Below are 26,898 nucleotides of genomic sequence, written 5' to 3' on the forward strand. Positions count from 1 at the left end.
TGAGTGGTGACTGTTCCCTTTACATGACATTCAGTCTATATCTCCTTTTAAGGCCTGCACTCATTCATGTCATCTGCTGAGCCTTATAGGTGTATAGATTTAGGACCCCTGTTCATCAGGTTTATAGCACTGCCCACTTTTTCTCCCACTGAAATGGGAAGAAAGGATGAGGGAAAGGGAAGAGGGGAGAAATGCCCTGGGGAACTCAGGAAGGGCAATGCAAACCATAACCAGCCAGGATTGGGATTCTGGTTCTGTCACTAACTTAATTTGAGTCCCAACTGACTCAGTTTCTTCATCTGTAAAGTGGGAGTATAATAGTGTCTGTCACTTTGTTGTGAGGACTAACGAAATTGATTCTCATACAGTGCATAATCAGAAAGTACAGAGCAAACTGCTGGAAAATTATTAGCCAGCATCCAAATATCTTGGTGCCCAAAGTTAACCCAACCTCCAGGAATACAATAGGAATCAAAAAGAATAGGAAACCTACAACCACGTCTTTTCAACCTTCCAGTTAGAAGAGCCAAATTATTTCTTGTTAGACTTTGAGACAATCTCACACACTCAAACCAACATTTACATTTTTATTTTTTTTTTTTTTTTTTTTTTTTTTTTTGAGACGTAGTCTCGCTTTGTCGCCCAGGCTGGAGTGCAGTGGCCGGATCTCAGCTCACTGCAAGCTCCGCCTCCCGGGTTTACGCCATTCTCCTGCCTCAGCCTCCCGAGTAGCTGGGACTACAGGCGCCCACCACCTCGCCCGGCTAGTTTTTTGTATTTTTAGTAGAGACGGGGTTTCACCATTTTAGCCAGGATGGTCTCGATCTCCTGACCTCGTGATCCGCCCGTCTCGGCCTCCCAAAGTGCTGGGATTACAGGCTTGAGCCACCGCGCCCGGCCAACATTTACATTTTTAAATGAGAACCACACCAGCCTGCTTCCTTATAATAACTTCCAGATGAGAAAGAGATTTTCTTTTTAAGCTAAACATTTAATCATATTACAATCATATTTTAATTACTCTAGGGAAAGGATAAAGAAACCAGAGAGTGAATCTCTTGGATAATGTATTTGTAGCTCCAGTTTGAAGTTTTTTCCTACTAGGTTTCCAGCGTCTCATTTTCTTTTCCCTCTTACTCTCACTTTGTCATTTATTAGCCTTAGAAGCAATTTGGTAGAGGCTGAAAGGAAGAAGAAGAGAATGATATTTAAATACCAGAACTTTCTCTTAAACAGTTTGCTAACGTTTTTCATTTGATGCTATAAAATGTATATTATTACTCTCATTTTACAAATGAATAAACTAAGACTTAAAGATAAGTTGAGAATTAGCTTGCCCAAAGTTATCCAAATGTTATGTGATGGAGCTATTTGATACAGTCAGTTTAACTTCAAAATCTGCAATATTTATTATACAACACAATGTCTAGCAGTTAAAATATAGTGTTATAAACGCAATTACACACAGAGAGACATGCATACACCACCCCCTCCACACACACAACTCAGCATGCGTTTTTGCCCCACTACTTTGGCCCATTTAAATACAACCTGTGTTATTAAAATGACTTTAACAAATTGCCCTGTATTTTAATAAAGATAAGAAATTACAGGAAAGGTTAGGAGACTTGCTAGCTTTGGTAATATTCATTTTGCAAAGAAGACAAGGCTCATTTGGGATTAGCACTTTTTCTCAAGGCAAAAGTGCTATGCCTCATGGTCCAAAAACCTTATCATATAAGCAGATTAATTTTAATTGGGCACGTTGGCTCATATTGTTATTTTTATGCAACTATGTTTTGAATCACCACTTTAAAAGCAGTCTAATTTTCTTTTCCTTAAGCTTCTTTTTCATTTTCTCCATTCTGTAAACAAATGAGCTAGTATTGAATACTTGAGGGAATCGGAAAGAATAGGAAACCTAGAACCATGCCTTTTCAGCCTTCCAATAGGAAAAAACAAATTATGTGACCAAAAATTGGCAAATAATATAGCCAAAGACTTACAAGTGATGGGATAACCATCTGTAATATATGTCTTGTGGAAAAGTCATTTACATTCATTCTCTGAGGCCTGCCAAAGATCGCAAAATAAGGGTCCTAAGTCTTACTGGGATTCAGAGTCCTTATTTATCCATATGTTTGTAGGAAATAAAAGTACACATTTAATGAAAATGTCTCTTTCCAACAATAAAGTGGGCTGCCTTGGGAAGTTTCCAAGTCCTGCCATTGAAGGTGATTGGGTCAGTTGGTTGAAAATGACCTGAAAGTGAAGCAAATACCCTTTAAAGTCATTCAAGGCCTCTCTGAGGTTTCTTCTAGTACCGAGGTTCTTCAATTCACACATCAATGGGCGTGCAGTCGTCTATGCCAGATGGTGTTCTATCACTTCACTTTCAGCATCAGCCAATTGACCCTAGTGACTTGAGCCTCTCCACTGTCAACTCTCTAGATCAGGGACCCTGCAGGCCATGGATCAAATCTAGACACCCACAAGTTTTAGTATTGCCTATCGGCTGAATTCCCAAAATTCCTTGAGAAACTTTGTCTTTCCTTGCCTTAATCAGTTGGCAAATTTAATTCTCCCTGGAGGAATAATTGGAGGGAATTACTCTTTCCTTTCAACACAGAGAGAAAGCCAGCTCAGCAATCCAATGACACTTGCTGCAGGTTAGATGAACATTTTCAAACGGTAAGAAAAATTCAAAAGAGGGATGGTATTTCATGACATGTAAAAATTATATGAAATTCAATATCTAGTATCCAGAAAGTGTTATTGGAACACTCCAACATTCATTTATTCATGTATTGCCGATGGCCACTTTTATGTTACAGCAGAAGAGTTGAATAGTTGTGACAGGTACCATATATCTGCAAAGCTGAAAATATTTGTTATCTGGGTCTTTACAAAAAATGTTTGCTGATCCCTGCTTTAAAACATAAACCTATAAAGGCAGGCATTGTGGTCTTTGCTGTCTGTCTTTGAAGCTTTACTATTCAGCACATAGTGGCTTCAATGTTGTGGTTGTTGAATGAATAAGTGAGTCAAAGATGATCGTGTTCAAAATTTATAAAAAGTAGTTAAATCTGATTATAAACAGTTTCATCTTCTAGAGAGACCACAAAAAGCTTCTATCCTTCTTTCTAAACAAGCAGAGGTACATTGTATGCAAAAAGGAGATTCAACCAGAGATAATATTGAAGTATCATGCACCTGTACAGCATAATGCCATGCTTCTATTCTGATTGGCCTGGGCTGTACCTCAGCAGTCATCAGCAATTTTGGAAATCACCCTGGACACACTACAGGTTATTATCTTAATAACTTATGACTTATTCAGACCCTGCTGAATTCCCAAAATTCCTTGAGAAACTTTGTCTTTTCTTGCCTTAATCAGTTGGCAAATTTAATTCTCCCTGGAGGAATAATTGGAGGGAATTATTCTTTCCTTTCAACACAGAGAGAAAGCCAGCTCAGCAATCCAATGACACTTGCTGCAGGTTAGATGAATGTCAACACCTCCTCCTCCCTCCACACAAAAGGAACATTAATACATGAAGTCACATTTAACAAAAATCTTGCAAACATTTTAGCAGCAACGTTTTTGGAAACCCATTTTAGAATGTTAAAGTGTGTTAAAGATGCTTACACTAATTCTCATCTCCCCTCCCAGCTTTTTTAAACTGGTAGCCACATAGTACTAATTATCCAGCTGGCGTTGTTGCAACAGAAGTTTTCCAAGTTGCCTCCCCAATTTGAAGCTGTCAGGAGAAGTCCTGAAGACTTGCATTTACTCCTACAGCTTGGTGCTCTAATTAAAGCAATAAATACGGTTCCCTTCAAGGGAGAAGTAGGCAGGGAGGAAAGATCTCTTCCAATCCATTGGTCTCACAATGTAGTTTGTAGGATTTAAATTCCAATTTACATAAGACCATGGAAGAACCTTTACACAGAGACGGCAGAAGAAAAAGGCAGCTACTGGGTAGAGGCAGAAGGGAGGCTAGCTCCAATCCCAAGGCCAGAGTAGATAGGAGATGGGATGTCCTCTGAGGGGCAAGGACAGCTGTCTCATGAGTTTTCTTATCACTCATTAGTTAGAACCAGCCTGATATGGTTTAGAATTACAGACATCTCAATGATCATTTGGGTCCCAATTAGTATATGGAATGAAGCATACAATTTTGTTTATGTGTTTGTTTGATATGTGCTTTATTTTTATTTGCAGAAGAAAAAATAGTGAGTTAAAGTTCTTGTCACATTATTGCCTGATCCTTTTAAATAATTTTAGACATGGAGAACAGTAGAAAGAAGAAGACACCTTTGTCACCTTAAATCTTCCACCAAGAAATATCCATTATTATTAGGGGACTATCATATCAAATATCATCTTTATATGCATAGAATAGTAAACGGATTCAAAAACTTATTTTAAAAAGATCATGCAGTGATTTTGCATAAAAGCATTTATTTTAACTTGATTTTCATAGAAGGGGGAAAAGCATAATGACCTTATTTCTTGTTTTCCAAAAATATCCCTCTAAGACTGATGAAAGGCTCTTTAGCAGTTGAAATCATTACGTCTTTGATTTTTTTTAGCAAATTTCTATTTTGACCCTATCAATTGACTCTATCAAAGAAAAATCTCACGACTTCTCCTACCTCTTCTAACTGCATTTTTAAATTTTTGAACTAATTTTATTATATCATTATCTTTATTATATTTTGTCACATGAGTAATCTGTTCCATAAATATTATTTGCATAATTGGCTTATATTAGTTTTAGATTTTAAAAGATTCAGCACACACCACTAATACTTTTTTACTATGGCTCCTTCAGTTCTCATTTAATTTTTTTTTTTTTTTTTTTTTTTTTTTTTTTTGCTTTATGCTTTTAAAGCAGAACTTGTCACCAAGTGCATGTGTATATTTGGAATAAGAAGGGTGTTTGGTGCTGAAATGCTTCATGTCTGAGTATATCTAATTGTTATCTTATACTTGAAATACATACTGGCTCTATTCATTATTTTTAGATACACTCCTAGAACTCTATAGAAAGCTTTCAAAATTGAGTGCTTGCCTGGGAAAGAGAAATGTCAATCTGATTTCCCTTTCCTGGCTCCTGTAGGCATTTGAGTTTGTGACACCTGACTCTGGTCCAGCTCCTTCTTTAGACAAAAAAAAAAAAAAAAAAGCTAACTAATTTTAAATACAGATTCTCACTAGAAGTATATAAAAATACTTAATCTTTGCCATTCTGATAAAGAAAGAAAATTACATGACACTGCTGCTTTAACATGCATATCTTTGATTTTTAGGATGGGTTGGATATTTTTTACTAGATTACTTGATTACTATCTATACTGGTTTTTATAAAACTTACCAGAGGTCCATCTGGTCATTCACACATAGATCATACATGTACATTAACATAATAATAATGTAACTGGATCAGTTTAATGAATCAAGTGTATGGAGGTCAGCATACCATGTTAACCTGATTAGATCATTCTGAACCCAGCCGGGATATAAAGAATAATGAAACTTTATAATGAGACTACTGCAGGGTATTCTAATAATACAATGGTTTATAAACACTTTCAGCAGTGAAATTCTGTTTTGTTTTTTTTTTTCTTTTTTATTTGAGACGGAGCCTTGCTCTGTCACCCAGCTGGAGTGCAGTGGTGTAATCTGAGCTCACCACAACCTCTGCCTCCCTGGTTCCAGTGATTCTCCTGCCTTAGCCTCCCAAGTAGCTGGGACTACAGGCGCATGCCACCATGCCCGGTTAATTTTTGTATTTTTAGTAGAGTCGGGGTGCGAAATTCTTTTTTAAAAACTCTTACACCAAAACCTAGTAAGTAAAACAGATAAGGTAGATGTGCTCTAAAGAAAATGAAATAGGGCAGGGGGAGAATATAATTCAGCCTGATTTTTCTCTTTCTGACTCTTGGGTAACTCAAAGAACCACAAGACTCTTCAACTCACAATTTGAAGATGGCATGATAATTTTATACCCTGAACCTGTTCTTTGCTCAGGACACAGAACAAGGATAGATACATCATTCAGAGCCTGTTTTCTGACCACAGGAGAATGTACCAACAAATTGAAAACAAACAGATCACCAGAAAATGTCTACTCTTTAAAAAAATAGTCAATATACTTCCAAATAATCCACATCAAAAGAGAAATAACAAAAAATGATATAAAGAATTTGAGCTAAATAATGATGAAAGTACTGCTATTAGACAATGTGAAGTAAAGCTAAAGCTATTAAATGATAAAATTTATAGGCTTAAAGTGAATATATTAGAAAATATGAAAGTATCCAATCTAAAAATGTTGAAAAAAAAACACCCTAAGAAAGTGAGGGAAAAAACCAGAAATCTTAATGTGAGCAAATTGATAAAATAGAAGACAAATTTATTAATATAAAAATTAAACAATAAAATGGTTCTTAGAACAAAACAGGCTAATAAAGTTAATGGACTCAGCTAAAAAAGCTGATCAAAAACAGAGAAGGGGAAAACCCCTTAATATCAGACATTAAAATGAGGTCATCGCCACAGATAGATGTTGCAGATATTACTAGATAATAAGAGGATATTAACAACTTTATATAGGTAAACTTCAGAATTTCAGTGAAATTGACACCTTTCTAGAAATCCCCAAAACTGAAATGAGAAGAAATAAATATTAATAATTTCATATATGTTAATTAAATTGATCTGTAATTTAAATTCTTTCTATTAAATAATCTCACAGACTAGAAGGCTTTCCCAGTGATTTCTTCCTGACATTTAAGGAAGAAGCACCACCAATTTCTCACACACTCTTCCAGAAATTAGGGGAGGAAATGTTTAGGACTGGGGAGGGGGAATAGTCTCATCTCAAGTTATCAGGTCAGCATAACTTGGTATTAAAATTTGACAAGGACATTACAAAAAAGGCAATTTAAAGGACAACAGGCTAATGAACGTAGATGCAAAAATTTTAAAACGTTAGTCTAAATATTAACAATTAGAATTCAGTGGTATATAAAAGGATAATATAACCAAATGAGAGTTTATTCCAAAAATGCAAGTCTATCAGGTGTATATTGAGACAATAATATTGTGTAACAAACTACCCTTAATCTCAATGGTTCAAAGCCATAACCATTTGTTTCACCTTAAAGTCTGTAGGTGGGCTTTTTAGTTTCTGGACTTGGCTGGCTTCTCCAAATGTCTAAAGACAGCTGAGGGGGTGTAGATTGGCTTTAAAAAAGAAAGACTGGAGAAACTATTTGGAAGTATCCACTAATGCTGAACACATGCATATCCTACAAACCAGCAATTCTACACCTAAGAAATGCATACATATGCTCTCAAAAAATCTGCAAGATTGTTCATTCATAGCTGTGTTATTTGTAATAGCTACAACATAAAAACTATCAAAATATCCATCTAGAGTAGGATTAATACATTATGGTATATTGAGAGAAGAGAATTCTATTTAACAATAAAATAGTTGCTAAAAGCAACTGCTATGGTCTAAACATTTGCATCTCTGCAAAAGTCATATGTTGTAAACCTAACCTCAGAGGTGATAATATTAGGAAGTGAGGACTTAAAAAGGTGACTAAGACAGGAAGCTTCTACCCTCATAAATAGGATTAGTGCCCTTATAAAAGAAGCCCCAGAGATCTACGTTCTCCCTTCCACCTTATGTGGACACAGCTAGAAGGTGTCATCTATGAACCAGAAATGAAGCCTCACCAGCCACTGAATATGCCAGTGCCCTGATATTGGACTCCTCAGCCTCCAGAACTGTGAGCAGTAAATTTCTGTTTCTTATAAGCCATTGAGTTTATGGCATTTTGTTATAGTAGCCTGAAAGGACTAAGATGCAACAAAACCTATTATTAAACAAACTAAACCAGACTCCCCCCCGAAAAAAGTATCACATTATTCATATTAAATGTAAAAATATGAAAACCCACTCCATGGATTTAGAAGTCAGGTTAGTGACCCTCCCACCCCCACCTGGAAAACTGTGACTGGAAGGAAATGCAAGGAAGACTTGGGACTTGTGATATCCTGTTTCTTCATCTGGGGCCAGGTTACTTGGACATGTTCAAGGTGTGAAATTTTGAGTTATGCACTGAAGTGTGCCTTTCTATGACTATGCAATGCCTCAAATTTTAAAAGGTAATTTTATGATTCAAGATATATAGAAAATACAGAATATGTAAATATAAAATATAGAAAGCATAGAAAAGTCATACAGTGAAGAAAAAAATGCCATTAGGGATTGAATGACAGATCACTGAGTGAGGTGATACACCTCACTCCTACATATAAAAATATATATCATATATTATGTATATATACTTACATATGTGCATATATATTTCTGGGTGAATATACATATTCATACATATACATACATGTATAACATATATACATACCTATGTATGTTTTACACATAACGCCATATGTAATATACATATACATATATAACATGTATATGTTAAATATTTGGGTCCAGAATATACAAAGAAAAGGTAAATACAGACAACCCTTCCCTCAGATAAACCAAAGACTTGAACAGCCCTTACAAAAGATGAGGAAATTCAAATTCCAATAAACATAATTTTTAAATATATTCAGCTTCATTCGTCACCAGAAAAATATGTATTACAACTACCAAGAGCCTATATTCCACATAAAGAATGACTATAATTAAAATTATTGTCAATATCAAAAGACAGCCTTGTTGTGGAGCAATAGGACCGTTTATGCATTGCTGGTAGAAGTAGAGATTGGTGTAAAATTTTGAAATAATGTCTAGTGCTAGGAATACTGTGTAGCACTGTGCAGACTCTAGGACCAGCAATTCCACTTGTAGCTATACGTCAAACCAAAATGTTCTGTTTGCATAAGTTCTCCAATATGTATAGGAATGTTCATAGGAAAACTATTCATATTAGCCAAGAACTGAGAAGAAAAAGTCTATTAATAGTAGAAAAAATAATCTATGGTATATCCTAATAATAAAATATAGAATTAGGAGAAGGAAAAAACTATGGCCTTACAAAAAACACAGAAACCTTTAAGTAGCATGATATTGAGGAATATAATGTATTTTGCACTATTCGATTTATTTGAAGTTCAGAAAACAGACACAACTAAGTAGTGTTGACAGTGTAGACAGATAGTGGTCAACTTTGTGGGAAGGTTTGTTGAGGGGGAGCATGATGGGGCCTCTGGGGTGCTGGCTACTTACGTGTGTTCTTAATGCTGTACACCTATGCTGTGTGCAATTTCCTGCACATGGCTTATGTTTCAACAGGTTTTTTAAAGTAAATACTTGTATAGGACAGAAAACCACCATAAGCGAAATTAAAAGACAAGCCACGAACTGAAAGATAATATTAATACATATAATATATGTTAATGTTATGCTATATTTATAACATATGTTATAATAATGCAACATATATACATGTTTTATATGTTAAAATATGTATATGTTATAAATTTATGTTTTAATTTAAATATATGTTATGTTGAATATTAACATATGTTAATGTATGTATAAGAGATAACACAGCATATAAATATATGCTGTATATAATGATATAAATATATGTTAATATTATATGTGTAATATATAACATAACTATAAATATATTTATAACATGTTATAAATATGTTATATAAGTAACATGTTTTATATAAATAACATATATGTTATACAAACTTATATGTGTGTTATATACATATGTTTATATAGATATGTTATATTTAAAATATAAATTCATATGTTAATATATTATAAACAAACCTATGACATATGAACATAACCAATAATAAAAAGACAATTATTCTTTTAAAAATGTGATAAATCTGTAAACAGTTAATTCGCAGGTGGTAATCGAAGGGACCAAAACATTAAAACGTATTACACCTCCCCAGTTATCAGGGAAATGTAAATTAATACCAAAATGGGATACTTTTTTATATTTATCAGATTTGCATCAATCTGACAATGCCAGTAAATGCTGAATGAAATGGTGGATCAATGAGAAGTTTCGTAAATTCTAGTGTCTTAGTCAGCCCAGGCTGTTATAACAAAATACCGCAGACTAGGTGACTTAAACCACAGACATTTATTTCTCACAGTTCTGGAGTCTGGGAAGTCCAAGACGAAGGTGCCAACAGATTCTGTTCTTGGTAAGGGCCCTCTTGCTGGCTTGCACACAGCTGCCATCTCTCCGTGTGCTCACATGATCTCTTCTTTGTGTTCACGCTGACAGAGAGAGCTCTCATTTCACTTCCTTTTCTTATAAGGACACTAATCCCATCATGAAGCCTCCACCCTTGTGACCTAATCTAAACCTAATTACCTCCCAATGGTCCCACCTCCAGATACTATCATACTAGGGGTTGAGGCTTCAACACATGAGTTTGAGGAGGGTACAGATATTCAGCCCATAATGGCTGGTTGGAGAATAAATTGGTACAATCACTTGCAGGAGAAGATCTACAGAGCTGTTTATTCAACAGTGTCACTCCTAGATGAATTCTCTAGAGAAATACTCAGACCTGGATAGAAGAAAACATAAAATGATATTAAATACACTAGGAATGAGTGATTAGAAATGACCAAAATATTCATCAATAGGAGAACATATAAATTAATTATTATACAGTAAAATCTCTCTAAAACACAATAAATGAGGTTCAAACATTCAGCCAGGTAAGATAAGGATTTTAGTTATGAGATGTTGCAATGCTTGGGTCCCACTATCTACGGTTTGGCAGTATCTGGTGAAGTTGTATGACCCAGCTTAAATATCAATGGGAGTGTTTCCTGGTCTTATATTTGGAATAAAATTCCAGGAGAGTGATTACAGTACCAAGACTTTTCCAGTTCTTTGTCACCCCCTTTTGTTTGAGGGTTATGTTCAATGAAATTATGCTGAAAGGGTACTGGAGACAAGAAGACATACTCTTGTCTTATTCTTCAAAGATAAATTCCATTGCACCTGAATTTCACACTTATTCCAAGATTTTAGTATATATTACTTCAACAGAATAATATATAACACGTAAAATGTATCAACTGGAGCTACCAATGTCAAAAAGGAAATATCTCAAAAATATAAAGTTGAGTGAAAAAATAAATTGCAAAACAATATGTCGAGTCTGATAAAATTTGATTCAACCCAGATTCCAAAACTTGTAGGATTATACTGTATTATATTTTTTGATATATAAGTAATATAAGTCAAAAACAATAATGTGATGACACACAGCAGCTTCAGGATTGTAGCTACCTCTGGAAGGCAGGGAGATGAGATCAAGATAGTACATACAGTGATTTTCAATTGTGGTTGTTCCATTTTACCTCTTTTAAAAAACTGGAAGCCAATATGGCAGAATATTAAGGTTTTTTGATTCAGATGGTAAATATATGTGGGTTTGTTATATCATGTCATTTAGTATGGTTAAAATATTTTGAAATTAAAAACATAGCCAGAAAAAAATAAATAAATCTATTATCTATTGCTTTGACCCAGTAAGTCCCTTCATCTTATGAAGAAAACTGAGACTCAAGGATGTATAGAGTTTTCCCACAGCCTGTATTTTATTTTCGGTCACTCTCTGAGAAGAGAGGTTTCCATTATTATTTGTGAGCCAAGTAACTAAAGTTTGGACATAATATATTGGATTATCCTCCTTTAAAAAGAAAAGAAAAGAGAAGACAGCTGAATGTAGTAGAATAAACTCTGCAGTGTGGTCGGCCTCCAGTATTGCCCGATATCATCCAATTCGACGTGCTAGCTGAGAACTTGAGTGGGTCACCTTACAGACAACCTCCATAGTCCATTTCAGCTCATCTGAAAGCTCTGTTATAGAAATATTCTAAAAAATCTTTACTCTCTGAAACTGTCTGTGAAAAGTTCTGAATTTCCCGGAGAAAGGGTCTATGTATAGCACTGATAAGATTCTCAAAGTCATTCATGCCTCAGTAATGACTAAGATGACTATGTTAAACAAATTTTCATCACTCTACACATAATCAGACTTTTAAGAAAAAATAGTATCTAAGAGCTTTTTTGGCATCAATGGCCAGAACTCCTTCCCCTTGCCCTAGTCCATTTTCATAAAATAACAATGCTTTTTCACATAAGTGATCGTTTGGATAGTAGAGAAGACTTTGGTTTCCAAATCTATTCAATCATTAGAATCACCTGAGAGCTTTTAAAATAATTTCTCTAAGAAACCTGAATCAGCAGAGTGAGAGACAGTGGTTTATATTAAAAAGCAACAACCCTCTGCTTCTGTAGCTGGGTTTTAGAATTACTAAATTAGAACATGATGCTAATCAGACCAGTTTGATCCAATAGGGTCAATGAATTTCATATGGAGAAAAAATCTCTGACCAATGGTAACAAATTCTATCTTTAAAAGCTTTTCTACCATTAAGTGCTTTTCATATAGAGGAGAAAAATAAACAGAGGACTAAGTATAAAGTAAAAGTGGGTGAATCTAAGTCATTTTCTCCTACTGAGAAGAAAACTGAGACCTATGTGCCATAGAAAGTGTGTGACAGAATCATCATCCCATAAAAAGCCCACAGGAGTTGGTTGGATCTTTGTAGATCTTTGCATAAATGCTAGGATGGGAATTAGCATGCAAAGTATAACTGCAGTTTTTAAATCTTACGCAAACTTTGTGAAACTGAAAAAGAATCTCCAAAAATGTGTAATGTCTTGTAATACAAATGTCCTAACCGAATTTAACTGATAAACTAAAAATACAGAATGTTTAAGCAAAGTATATAGCATATCATATATATGCATTTTAAGAGCAGCTACCATTTATTGTTATTCCTTACACAAAAAGCAGTTTAATAAGCTTTTAGGTGCTTGTATAAACTTTCGAAAATCAATACTCCTATGAAATAAAATCTATTAATTATCCCCTATTGTATAGATGAGAAAGCAAACTGATATATTACAGTGATATAACTTGTTTAAGATTACCAACTAATTATTATCTATGTAATTCCAGAGTAGGATTGCTTTGTGACTTTCATAAGCCCTAGGTACATTTGCTTTTGTGGGTGCCTTTCTCAATGAAAGATACTAAAGGTTACACTTTATGAACAAATTGGTATAAAAATGAGTATAATTTAGGCCACATTATATTCAATTTTGAATGGTTTTTCTGCATGATTTGACTTGATCATGAAGTCTTTCTTGTTTAAACTGTTTATGTATAAACTAATAAATATAAACTTTAGTTAATATAAACCAAAATCCACTGTAATATGTCAAATTATATTGATAATTTTTTTGAATACAAAACTAGTCTTTGTATTCCTGGAATAAACTATTCTTGGTTATGGTATACTTTTATATGGATGAATTCAATTTGCTAAAATTTTTTGAATTCTTGAATCTCTGATAATGAGAAATATTGGTCTATAGTTTTGTTTTTTTGGCATTGATCTATGTCTATGTTTGGTCTTAGTGTTAGGGTAATGTTTGGCTTATAAAATGAATTGAATCTTTCCTCTCCTTTTAATATTTGGAAGATACTGTGTAGAATTAGTGCTATTTTTAATTTCTATTTATTTATTTAATTTTGAGATAAGAGTTTCGCTCTCGTTGCCCAGGCTGGAGTGCAATGGCACGATCCGAGCTCACTGCAACCTCCACCTCCTGGGTTCAAGCGATTCTCTTGCCTCGGCTTCCTGAGTAGCTGGGATTACAGGTGCCTGCCACCATCCCCAGCTATTTTTTGTATTTTTAGTAGAGATGGGGTTCCACCATGTTGGCCAGGCTGGTTTCGAACTCCTGACCTCAGGTGATCTACCCAGCTCGGCCTCCCAAAGTGTTGGAATTACAGGCGTGAGCCACCACACCCGACCCTAGTGCTATTTTTTAAACGTTTGGTAGAATTTGTCAGCAAAACCATCTGGAGCTAGAGATTTCCTTTTCAGCCATCTAATATGTATTTATTTTAGCTACTGTATTTTTCAGCTGCAGAATTTCTATTTTGGCTCTTTTTTTAATACTTTCCAAACTTCTCTTAAGATCTTTGCCTATTCATCTACTTTTTCATCTTTTCCTATACATCCTAAAACGTTATTATAATAATATGTAACTCCTTGTCTGCTTGTTGCAACATCTAGTTAATCTGTGTTTTTGTTAAATTATTTTTTGATGAGAGATGTTATTTTCTAGCTTCTTCACATCTCATAATATTTTACTGTATTAAATTGTGCATAGAATTACAATGGAGACTGAGTATACCACTATTTTGTTTGATTTATTCCAGTAAGTATGAATTCTTTTCTATGTGTGATAGCTAAATTGAGAGAGTGATCATTTACATTTTATTACGAGATAAGTTAACTTGGGATTGGACCCCAGCATTAGAAAGTCAAATACATTTCTGGTTAGCACAATTCCCAACTTCCAGCTCTGTGGCTGTAGGCACTGATGATTCTGGGTTTGCGTCTCATTATCAGTGTTTGATCCTGAAGCCAGTAAGGGGTCGGGCCACAGTTATCACCTTTGGATTGAATGGGTTAAGGCCAGTTTCCAAACCCGAAGAATGTTTGAGAGTGAATAAGTTCTTTCTTGGTTTTGGTCCTGCCTTCACTGTCAGTTCACAGCAAAATTGTGGAGGGGGTAAGTATTAGAAAGAATAATTATTCAAGCAAACTATTAGTGCATGAGGAGTTTTTCTGAATCTAATCTGTCCCATTTGCTCTCATGATTGCCATTAGTTTCACAGGTTCCTCTGGACCTAGTAAGGGTAAAACTTTCTTCTCTCTCTGCCTGTACACAAACCCAACCAATTACCCTCCTCCCAGAAGATGCCACTAGCTACTGCTCACCTATGAGGTACTATCCCTCAGTGTGAGTTAATTATTTAAAGCTTCCTTACACACATTTTTCTTTGACAGTCTGATAGGTAATATGATGGTTAATTTTATGTGTCAACTTGACTAGGCCACAGGTTGCCCAGATAGTTGATCAAACATTATTCTGGGCCGGGCACAGTGGCTCACGCCTATAATCCCAGCACTCGGGGAGGCTGAGGAGGGTGGATCACTTGAGGTCAAGAGTTCAGGAGCAGCCTGGCCAACATGGCGAAACCCTGTCTCTACTAAGAAAATGCAAAAATTAGCTGGCTGTGGTGGCATGCACCTGTAGTCCCAGTGACTCGGGAGACTGAAGCATGAGAATTGCTCAAACCTGGGAGGTAGAGGTTGCAGTGAGCTGAAATCTCACCACTCTACTCCAGCCTGGGAGACAGAGTGAGGCTCTGTCTCAAAAAAACAAACCAAAAAAAAATTATTCTGGATATGGTTATTTGGAGATGAGATTAACGTTTGAATTGGTAGACTGAATAGTAGATTGCCCTCTGTAATATGGATAGACATCATCCAACAGGTGAAGACCTGAATAGAACAAAAAGGCTGACCCTCCCTTGAACAAGAGGGAAGTCTTCCTGCCTGACTGCTTTGAGCCAAGACATTAGTCTTTGGACTCAAACTGAAACATCACCTCTTCTTGAGTCTTTAGACTGCCAGCTTTCAGACTGGAACTTACACGATCAGCTTTCCTGGTTCTCAGGCCTTCAGACTCATACCAGAAGTGCACATTGGCTCTACCAGGTCTCCAGCTTACTGAACACAAATATTGGCCCAGAAGTCTTTACAACTGTATGAGCTAATTCCTTATTTTCTCTCTCTCTCTTTTTTCTTTTTCCATATACACTTTAATGGCTCTATTTCTCTGGAGAACCTTGACTGACAGAGGTAAGTATATGTTATATGCTGTATTTCTGGCATTTTGTTTTGTTTTGTTTACTGTGAGTGTGAAAGTCTTCTGCAATGTTCAATGTCCTAATTGGAAGCAGAAACTCCAAACTCACTTATTTTTGTGCTTAGTCCTTATTAAATAGGAAAATGTATGGAGAGGTTAAGGGTAAAAGAAAGACACTTATGTAACAAAAATAGAGAAATGATAGATAGGTGATCATATAGGGAAGGAGATTCATATTTGGTTGATGCATTAGTCTGTTTTCAAACTGCTATGAAGACGCTACCTGAGACTGGGTAATTTATACAGAAAGGAGGTTTAATTGACTCACAGTTCCGTATGGCTAAGGAGGCCTCAGGAAACTTACAATCATGGTGGAAGGCAAAGAGGAAGCAAGGCATGTCTTACATGGCAGCAGGAGAGAGAGAGAAAGAGTGAGGAAATGCCAGACTTAAAACTGTCATCTCCCCTGAGAACTCACTCACTATCAGCAGAACAACGTATAGGGGAAACGACCCCATGATCCAATCACTTCTCACCAAGTCTCTCCCTCAACACCTGGGGATTACAAGCAAGATGAAATTTGGGTGGGGCCACAGAGCCAAAACACATCAGGTGACTTGTCATGTCAAATTGAATCCCAATTAGTGATCAAAATGTTGAGAGTTTCAAAACTGCATACTTGGAAATATTTAGCAGAGAGAAGAGAATAACCAGAAAACGAGAGCTATTTTTAAATGACCATAAGACTGTCCTTACATAAGATGTTAGGTTTGTTCTTTGTTGTTCTAGAGAGCAGAACTAAGGCCAATGAGCAAAAATTTAGGGAGGCCTATTTTAGTCTCAACGAATTCATCCAATAAATGTGCTTTGAAAGGCTACTACATGACAATCCCTGTTCATGACACTTGAGATAATGTCCACTGAACAAAGAAGACAAAATTCCTGCCCTATGGAATTTACAGTCTAGCAAGGAAAATCTAAGTAATAGGAATCTAAGAACTCAATGGAAGGAAAATAACTTGTCAAGAGTGGGAAAAATGACTCTTGAGTAGCTGAGACTCCTAGTAGAATCTTGATAATTGTATAGCATATTTTGAAGGAGATTCCTAAATCAGAACAGATTTGAGTCAGGTGACCTCTGAGGTTTCTTCTCACTGTGAGATGCTCTTAATCTTTGACAATATAAACTACCTACAAAAAATATCATGGACTTCGCTATAAGCATTCTCTGAGAATTAGAGTGACTTAATTTCTTCCTTGGATGCCTAAAGAGGGGGTTTATCACTCTCAAACAGCCATTCTATGGCAGTAATTAGGTTCTTACACATCATGTGCCACACAGACACTCTGCTTGGCCACCTTCCATCTGTCCTTTATATCTTAGCTAGAAAATCACTTCCCCTTTCACTGATCCCTAATGCTAAATTAGATCCTCTTTACACTGTATTTTACCCTTTACTTTTCCTGCACAGCACTCACATCCATTTGTAATTTCACCCCCTCTATGTGTGATTATTGATGTAGCATCTATATCCCCACGAATCCTCAAGGCCCATGAGAGCAGGGACTGTACCTGTTTTCTTCTCCACTTTATGTGCAGAAGCCACCCCTGTCCCTGACACAGGACAAAGTGCAATGAATCTATATTTGGTGGTAAATGATAGGTGAATTGAGCAGGATATCTGGAGAACAGGAAATTTTCATCTTTAAGTTATCAAGAGCATTGGGTGATGGTTTCATTGTGTAAAGCCACAGAGAAAGGAAGGAGTTCCTCAGGGCTGGGCTTTTTCACAGATTCCTCTCTATTCTTATATATCTAGAACTCCGGAATGTCAGAGCTGCAGGAGACCTTAGAATTCATTTAATGCCTCGTTTGCAAAAAAGAAAAACCTGAATCTACAGAGAGGAACAGACTATGAATATGCATGAATCCATGAATACACAGGGCGCATTTCAAGAGCACTTTCTCAGAAATATTTGGGAACACACACACCACACACACACACACACACACACACACACACACACACACCCCAACCCTCTCAAACCATCCAACTTAAGTTTGAAATTCATCCTAAGCTGTTGATCCGAAAGTGGCTAAAGATGGGAGAACGGGGGGAGGGGGGGTTGCTGGGCTGGTGCGGAGCCAGGAGCCTCACGGTGGCGGGGTGGGGCGGGGGGTGGCGGCCCTCACACGCCCGGGGTCCCGGGAGTCCCAGGTGCTGAAGGAGGCCGCAGGGCCCGCCGCGCGGAGCTGAAATGCTGACAGGCCTCTGACTGCGCTGGGCACCACAGTAACTTTCCGAAACCTCCCACGGCGGGGTGGGGGAGGGGAAACCCAAAATCCCAAATATAATTTAATTTCCAGGGTAAACATTTTCCTGTGAAAATGGCCAAGGCGTTCCTCGAGGCAAGGCGGCCCTCTTCGGCAGGACCACACTGCCCCCTTGAGCATCCCGCGGAAACCCTCCGCAGAGTCGCAGAGGCCAGGGACGCAGTCCTGGGAGCCGGCGGGGAACCCGGATGGAGAGACGCTAGGGCCGGGCTGCACCACGGAGAGGGAAGAGGCTGAAGTGGCATCTCTTCTCAAGTGAGCACATAACCAAAACATTAATTATTAGGGACGTTCCGTTTATCTTAAAAGACCTGTGAGCAAAGTGCACTACTGGAAGTGGTCAAAATAAACACCTACTGGCTGAGCTGAAGGCTAAAAGGGAAACCTGCTCTAAAGCATCTTCCCTAAGATCCTGCTTCAAGGCCTAGCATGAAACGGGTCAATTTCTTCAGCATTTATTAAGTGTTTAGTGCACGTTAGAAGCTGTGCTAAATCCGTGATATATGGGGTTTTTTTTTGTTGTTGTTTTGTTTTTTTTGACATGGAGTTTTGCTCTTGTTGCCCAGGCTGGAGTGCAATGGCGCATTATTGGTTCACTGCAGCCTCCGCCTCCCGGGTTCAAGGGATTCTCCTGCCTCAGCCTCCCAAGTAGCTGGGATTACAGTATGCGCCACCAAGCCCAGCTAATTTTTTATATTTAGTAGAGACAGGGTTTCACCATGTTGGTCAGGCTGGTCTCCAACTCCTGACCTGAGGTGATCACTCGCCTCGGCCCCCCAAAGTTCTGGGATTATAGGCGTAAGCCACCGTGCCCGGCCTATATATTGTTATTTAACCTTTATAACAACCCTGTGAGGTGGAAGTTACCGTTTTCTGGATTTTACAGAGGACAAGGACAGAGACTTTGAGAGTTTCAGCAAGTTTTCCGTAACTATATCAGTAAATGGCTGAGCAGGGATTAGAGTCTAGGTCGGTGGGACTATACTGGAATGTCAGGGAGAACCTAGATAATAATTCTGCCTGTCTGCTCTGTGAATTTGGGCTGGTTACCTCCCTTTCTCCAGACCTTCTATTTCTCCTCTGTAAAATGAAGGTCCTGCATTAGACCTCAAGGGTTAAAACTCTAAGCTTCTATGAATCTATGGCATTGGCTTAACAGGTATTAGTTCAATAGATTGGCAAATCAGAAGCACTGAAAAGAGCATCAAGACGGGAAGGTTTGGACAAGCAGTAGTGTAGCAATGGAGGTCAGCTTTGCACAGGACACAGTGCTGGGGACCCAGAGCCTGGGCAAATGGAATGGAGGCATAGAGAGGAGAGCCAGGTCCAGATGTGTGTCCTATAATTGCACAGATTCCACCTGCTTTCTAATTTGGACACAGAATGGCCTTGCACAGATAGAGTTGTTAGCTGGTCCATCTGAGATCAAAGACAAACTATTCTGCCATGTTACAAGGTGATAAATTACATTTATAGTACGATGTCTATGCCGGTTGGAGTTTATATGAAGACAGTGGGGATGTAGCATTTACAAGCTGTAGAAGTAAATGGAATTGAAAAGCCATTTATCGCTTCCTCTCTCAAATATGTCTCCTGTGGGTTAGGGAGAAAGTCAGTAGGATCTCATGGTAAACTGCTGACCCTGGAAAATTGCTTCTTAAAATAATAGTTATAACTTACTGAGCTCCATCTCTGTCACTGACATTAGTGTAATGATTGCCAGAAAGTTCCCAGAGTCGTTACCTTGTGGATATTGCAATATTTGAGACCTTCAGTGCTTCAATTTAATTTCACATACACACATATACATTGAGCCACTATATATACTAAGCACTATTATTCTATTCTACAAGCTGGGGTAAGAGAGCATTTCAATTTTACTCTCAAGAAATTCTTTGTCTTTGGCATAAGAAACAAAAAGAGCAACTGTTAACATTTCAAGCTGATAAGAGCCATGAGAGAGGTTTGCCTGAGGTCTTATGGGACTCAGATCCCAATTCAGTCTGACTGAGAAAGAACGGTTAAAAGAACCATGCGGAGGAAGAGATAAATCCAGTCCGGTGGGTGAGGGCAGGAAGAATGTTCTAGACAAAGGAACGATCGTGAGCAAAGACACTGCTGCATGGAACACTACGGTTTATTCGTGGAACTGCATAAAGCTGTTCTGGCAGCAGGAAGGATGCCTGTGGGACAGTGGCACAGGATAAGTCTGGAGAGGTAGATGTGGGGCGCAGATCAAAAAGACTTCCTACTGCTTCATAAGCCATTTGAATCTTATCCTAAAGGAAGTGTGAGGCCCCTGAAGGATTTCATGCAGTGCAATCATCCTTAATATAATCAGTACACATTTTAAATGCCCTCATGGCTAAGACCTGAAAACAAACAAGATCAAGACTAGAAGAAATAAGATAATATAACATTATTATAATACAAAATATTATAAATATTATATATTATTACACATCATTAATACAACGAGCAGTTAGAATTCTTTTAGGCTGTTGACAATTTCTGGACTTTACCATTGTAAGATGGACTGGGTACATGTAACAGAATCTGTACTTGATTTTTAATGTGTTTACAGGGCCACGATAGCGTCTATGAATCAGTGCCTTGGGTTTAGAACACTCTCTTACAAACAGTAAATAATTCCATTTTATTTGTGTCTTCTCGGCTTTGGCAGGACACCATCACACTATCTGTGCTTTCCATTTTGCAGTTAGTTGGTCTTCTCTAGTTAGACACAACTGACTGCACACAACTTCTGCAGTTAGTTGTGTCTTCTATTTTGCAGTTAGTTGGTCTACAATCAGAAACAATATTCCCAGGGTTATAGACAGGAGGAGCCAGCCCTCTTCCATCTGCCGCTGCCTCTATGAAATTCCAGCATCATTTTTCTGGTTTTCATTTGGAAACAAAGACACTAAAGAGTATCTTTGAAGAGTCTGAAATCCATAAAACAGAGAGCAAAAAAACTGAAAATAGAACCGGAAAACTTATTTGTTCTTTCCCTTGAGTTCTTGTGCAGACTAGGAATTATGATGCAACTTGACTTGCTGACCATAAATTGTCCAATTTCTTCACGCCTCCAAGCTGACGCCAACCTGTCATCAAGATCTGGTCTTGATCTCTCCAGTCTGGTTCTTCACTTTTTAAACTAAAGCCTGGCTCTTTACAGTCTCTTTCTGATTAACTTAGGATCTGGCTTTTCTCAGTCAGATTTCTGCCCACTGAAGAACTGATATAACAATACCGTTTCCTGGGACTTGTGAAAATACGGCAATGGAAAAAACACATAACTTAAACCAAACAGTTCCCATTTGCTCTGAGGTTCAAGAGCCAGTCCTGGATAATATACTCCTGTACTTATTCAAGTGTAACTTCACTGTAGAATTTCCTGACCCCCTTATTTAAAATTGCAACCTGCCGCCATGCCTCATTCCGTTTGCCCCACACTAATTTTTTGTGTATCTCTTATTGTAACTTGTTTATTATAGTTATTGTTTATTGCCTATTGCTCCCCCAACCCCAAAAATACAAAGTTCACAAGGACAAAGACTTTTTCTTTTTTTATTCATTGAAGTATTTTAAGAGTATATGAAAGTACCTTGTGCATAATACATATTCAATACATGTTTTCTGAATATGGGAGGTGTACTTATATATTTTTTTCTATATACACACAGGCTTACATCTATATTTCAATAAAGAGAATTGGCTAGATAGGTAGGTAGAGGTGAAGAGGTAAGTAGGTAGGTAGGTAGATGGAGATGCTTTTGTGTTTATGTGGGAGTATAGGAAAAGATATAAGGAGAGAGAACATTGAAACAGATTCAGCCAGAGTGAGAATCACCATGTCATATCTCTAGATACAATGATTTCTGTACAAGTAATTAGCATACCCAATCTAAAAATTCCTTGTGGAATCACAGAGGAATGATCGAAATTGAGATTCTTCTAGGAAATCCAGGATAGTCTCTGTGCTCATTAGTTAGATCTCACCCAAGGTATGATGGACCCCTCCTCACTTGGAATATCCACCTGAGATCCAGAATTATAGATCCTAGAGAAGCTTCGAAACCATAGACCTTGGCATTAGAGAGGTAAAAGAGAAAACTGGAGAGCTCCTCTCAGTGGCAATACCAAGTAGTAGTGACTCAAGAAAGTTTTATCGCATCTCCATTTCCAAGTCAAACTCAGTAAAAATATAATCTGCATAAAAGCCACAGTAAGACTTCAATTAAAATATTCTGAGACACCTTCATGTTCACTCAACTCTGTCGAATCCTTCTCACCAGATGGCTACCCACAACCTCTCCTTTGTGGAAGTTCCACAACCACATTACTACTCTTCTTCTTTCCCTGCATGATCCACAGCCTATAGTGTAATCTCCAAGCCGCGAGCCCATCTAGTACCAATGTCTCAAGTGCTTCAGTAATCAGAGTACTTTGAGAGCTTTAATTCTGAAAGGATGCTACTAATGACATGGATTTCCCTCTAAAAATCTCCATGTACTATGATTTAAAGTCTTTCTATGTCTCTTTATCTTTTTCTATTTCTGTCTCTGTCTTTCACAACACACATACCCATACATATCAATTACAGTAGTCCCTACCTTGTTCTATATGGGAGATATGTTTCAAGGATCCCCAGTGAATGCCTGAAACTGCAGATAGCATTGAACCCTATTCATACAGGTTGAGTATCCCTTATCCGAAACTCTTGAGACCAGAAGTGCTTAGGATTTCAGACTTTTTTGGATTTTGGAATATTTGCACTGCTTGAACATCCCAAATCCAAAAATCCAGAATCCAAAATGCTCCAATGAATATCATGTTGGCACTCAAACAGTTTCAAATTTTAGAGCATTTCAGATTTCAGATTTTCAGATTTGGAGTTCTGATTCTTGTACTCTTGTTTCTTTTTCTATACATATATACCTATGATAAAGTTTAATTTATAAATTAGACACGGTAAGAGGTCAACATTAATAACTAATGATAAAATAGAACAATTATAACAATATGCCACAATAAAGGTTATGTGAATGTGTGCTTGCACTCTCACTCTTGCGCTCTCTCTCTAAATACCTTAATATTTTTGGATTGTAGTTGACACTGGGCAACCAAAACCATGGAAAACAAAATCATGGATGTGCACTACTCTATAGGGTATTTTTCTATGGCCTCAGTGAGCCCATCATTCATTTCTGGTGGTTATAGAAGAATTTGGAATAATCATCTACATGGATGTAAAATCCTGTTTCTGCAACTGTGGACTGGAATTATACAAGCTTTATTTTTCTTTTTCAAGTGAAGTGTACAAAGATACAGTTTATTCCATCTTCCCTCTGGGGAATCTACATATTCCTGTTGTATGTGATGAGTGTGTTGCTATGGAAATAATTATGGCTTTACATTAAGTAGCCAGAAAGCCAGCAACAAGAAAATCGGTTTTATTTACTATTCAGTCATGCATTTCCAACCCCACCCTGCCCCAGCAGACTCTATGCCCTGAAGTTTTCCAGAATTCCTTGCTACAAGAACGGTTCAGCTATGACCACTGGATGGCCACTTTTGGCAATGGTGAGTGGTGCAAAATTTTTAAAAATCTGGTTTTTTTTCTTTGCAAAAATAAAAAGATATTCATCACTCTAAACTAAATTAAGGATAGGAATATACATTCCAATGGATCTCACCTTGAAAATGTGCTTCAGTGGTTGTTTATCACCAAATCTTTGACTTCCTATGAGAACACTGCTCCTGCACCCCAGTTAGCTCCATGCTTTTCCACCCTGGGTCGTCATTAGAATCCCCTGGAGAAACTTTAAAAACCTATAGATATCTTGTCCCTATATAAACCAGGCTCCATGGGGTTGGGACCAGGCATCATAATTTTTCAAAAGTTCCCCAGGTGATTTTAATATTCAGTGCAGGGTTGAGAAACGTGGAATTAGTTGGTGGGTAGAAACCTCCCCTACCATCAAGTCGGCTTTCCATTTGACGTTCCTGCTATTTTTATGAAAGTAGTTGGAATCCTGGCCCAATAAATAGCACTTGTTGCTGACTGCTCACTGCAGCCATGGACTTTGCATACCTCATCTCAAAAAAATGTTGAGATGTTCCCCTTTTACACAAAAAGAAATTGAGGCTCAAAGGGGTTAAGCAGCAGCAGCGATGAAAAAAAAATTGTTAAGTCACTGCTGCTACTCTTTACTAGAGGATTAAAATGACATATGATAATAGAAAAAACAAAGTCAAGAGAGATACAGATTCTATCTGTGCTCTCCTATGGATGTTCAAGTGAAAGTGTATGTTTTGGTTTGGTTTGGTTTGGTTTGGTTAACCATGAGCCTCAGCTTTCCTCTTAGCAAGATGACAGAATTAGATCAAATGCCTTCCAGTTTCCCCCCAGCCTTAGCATCCTGTATGCTATGGTTGAAACTGCACAGCCCGTAGAAACAGATAGACTAGCTTTTTAATACTAGATAGGTTAAATAGCTCATTTATGAGCTCTGTAATCTCCAATAAGTACACTTCTCTGAGCTCCAGTTTTCTTTATCTTTAAAATTAAAAAATAAATCCGAGTTGTCGTCCAGATTGTAGTGAGGTCTAGGATAATGTATGTAAAGTGCTTGGTTCACATTAGATATTCAACAAAAGCACCATTTGATATGTGTTTATTCAGTCACTCTTCATTCAATAAATATCCTGGAAGGTCTTTGAGATTCTGGGCTACAATGATGAGTAAAAACCAGTGCTAAGTTTTCCCTCATGGAGCTTACAATCTGGTGAGGAAAGAGAAATTAACTGAGACAAATGCAGAATTACAACTGCAACAAGCACAAACATGAAGCTAAGAGATGCTATAGTAGGAGAATTTGACCTGGTCAAGGAAGTTAAAAAGAGGCTTCCTGAGGAAAGTGAACCTTTAACTGAGATGAGATGTAGGAATAGTGTTAATAAAACGATGAGAATAGGGCAGAGGGGACAGTAGGGATGACCTCTGTGGCAGATTTCACTGTGACTGGAGCAGAGATGAATGCGGTTGAGAGTGGTTATTGACCAGGCACTGAATGGGGCTTGCAGGCTGTCTTAAGGAATTGTGTCTGAAGCTTATGAGCAAAGAAAGTTATTACAAGATGTTAAACAGGAGGGAAATATGATTAAATTTACATTTTTTTTTGTTCTCTTTTGTTTGAGACAAGGTCTTGTTCTGTCACCCAATCTGGAGTGCAGTCGTGCAATCATAGCTCACTGCAGCCTCAATCTCCTGGGCTCAAGAGATCCTCCTGTCTCAGTCTCCAAGTAGCTGGGACTAAAGGTGTACACTATCATGCCTTGCTATTTTTTTATTTTTGTAGAGATTAGGTCTTTCTATATTTCCCAGGCTGGTCTCAAACTCCTGGCCTCAAGCGATTCTCCTAGCTATGGCCTCCTGAAGTGCTGGGATTAAAGGTGTGAGTCACAGCACTCAGCCTGCAGTTTGAAAAGAACAGTCTGGTGTGAAGATCAGACTGGTGGGGAGTCAGCAGAGTGAGGACAATGAAGTGAATGAAGAGGCAGTTATCCCCTGGGCAAGAGAGATGATGCTGCCTCTGTCAGAAGATGGTTACAGACATGGAGAGATATGATGGATTTGAGGATGTAAGGGGGATAAAATAGACAATTTTGGTAAAGGATTTGGAGTGCGAGGTGGTGAGGGAGACAAAGAGAAGGGAAGAAATAACATTCTGGATTACAAAACCAAATGAAAATTGGCGCTATTTGCCAAGACATGTGACCCAGGTTGGAAGTTTTATGGGGTAAAAGGGCATTGAAAAAGATGATGAGATAGGTTTTAGACATGTTGTGTTTTAAGTGCATCCAAATCTTCTAAGAGGCACATTTACCAAAGGCAAGTACCATTATAGGTACTCAAGAAAGGAAGTTTCCCGGTGATGATCAACATCACACAAATACAATCTAAGAGTCTTGTGCACTCATTCTTGTGTCTCCCCGATCCATTATGCACACGGAAGCCAGAATGACCTTTAACAATGCAAATCCATTTAGGTTGCTATTGTCTGAAATCTTGTTATTACCACCCACTGATTGTAGCATTGTCTAAAGTTCTTCATGTGGCTCACAAGGCTCTCCCTCATCATTGGCTGCACCTCCATCCTTGAGTGAGCTCATCTCACTTTCCTTCTACTCATTGTGTCCTCCATGTTGTCATCCTTTCATTTCTCAGATATGCCAAACTCCTTCCTATAACTACCATATCTATGATCAAACTCCACTATATCACCATACAACCTTCACATCACCAGACTGGTACTGCTACTCCTCCAAGATTCTATTTAAACACCACAGTCTCAGGGACACTTTCTCTATTCCCCACTCCACCATACACTATGTTAGATTCCCTTGATGTACATTCCCCCAGCACTCTCCTTTTCACTGCCTATCACAACAGGAAGTATAGAACATTTTGTATAATTTTGGCTTATTATTAGTCACTCTTACTAGAACAAGGGATATGTATTTATTTCTTATTGATGCAGTCTTAGCATGGAGGTGACTAAGGACAATTTCATTGGAGAAGACAATGAAGCTATAACTTTGTCTTCAATGTGTCCCAGGAAGAAACAATGGCAGGACAAAGGTATGGAATTGAAGCCAACACATATTCAAAAACATACTTAATAGTTTAGCCGTAGGCCCGGGAAGAACTTTAAGGAGAAGAA

General features: G+C 37.6%; 1 protein-coding gene across 1 annotated transcript in view; it reads right to left on the reverse strand.

The window, feature by feature from the left end:
• Nucleotides 1-1,034: 1,034 nt before the first annotated feature.
• Nucleotides 1,035-26,898, reverse strand: part of PCTP (phosphatidylcholine transfer protein) — a 108,313-nt gene continuing 82,449 nt past the window's right edge. Inside the window, exon 7 of the mRNA XM_050764771.1 lies at nt 1,035-1,181. The gene's annotated coding sequence lies outside the window, so the exon portion shown is untranslated. The remainder of the gene's footprint in view (nt 1,182-26,898) is intronic.

The sequence above is a fragment of the Macaca thibetana genome, chromosome 16 (assembly GCF_024542745.1).
Source record: "Macaca thibetana thibetana isolate TM-01 chromosome 16, ASM2454274v1, whole genome shotgun sequence".
In the NCBI taxonomy this organism is placed as follows: Eukaryota; Metazoa; Chordata; class Mammalia; order Primates; family Cercopithecidae; genus Macaca; species Macaca thibetana.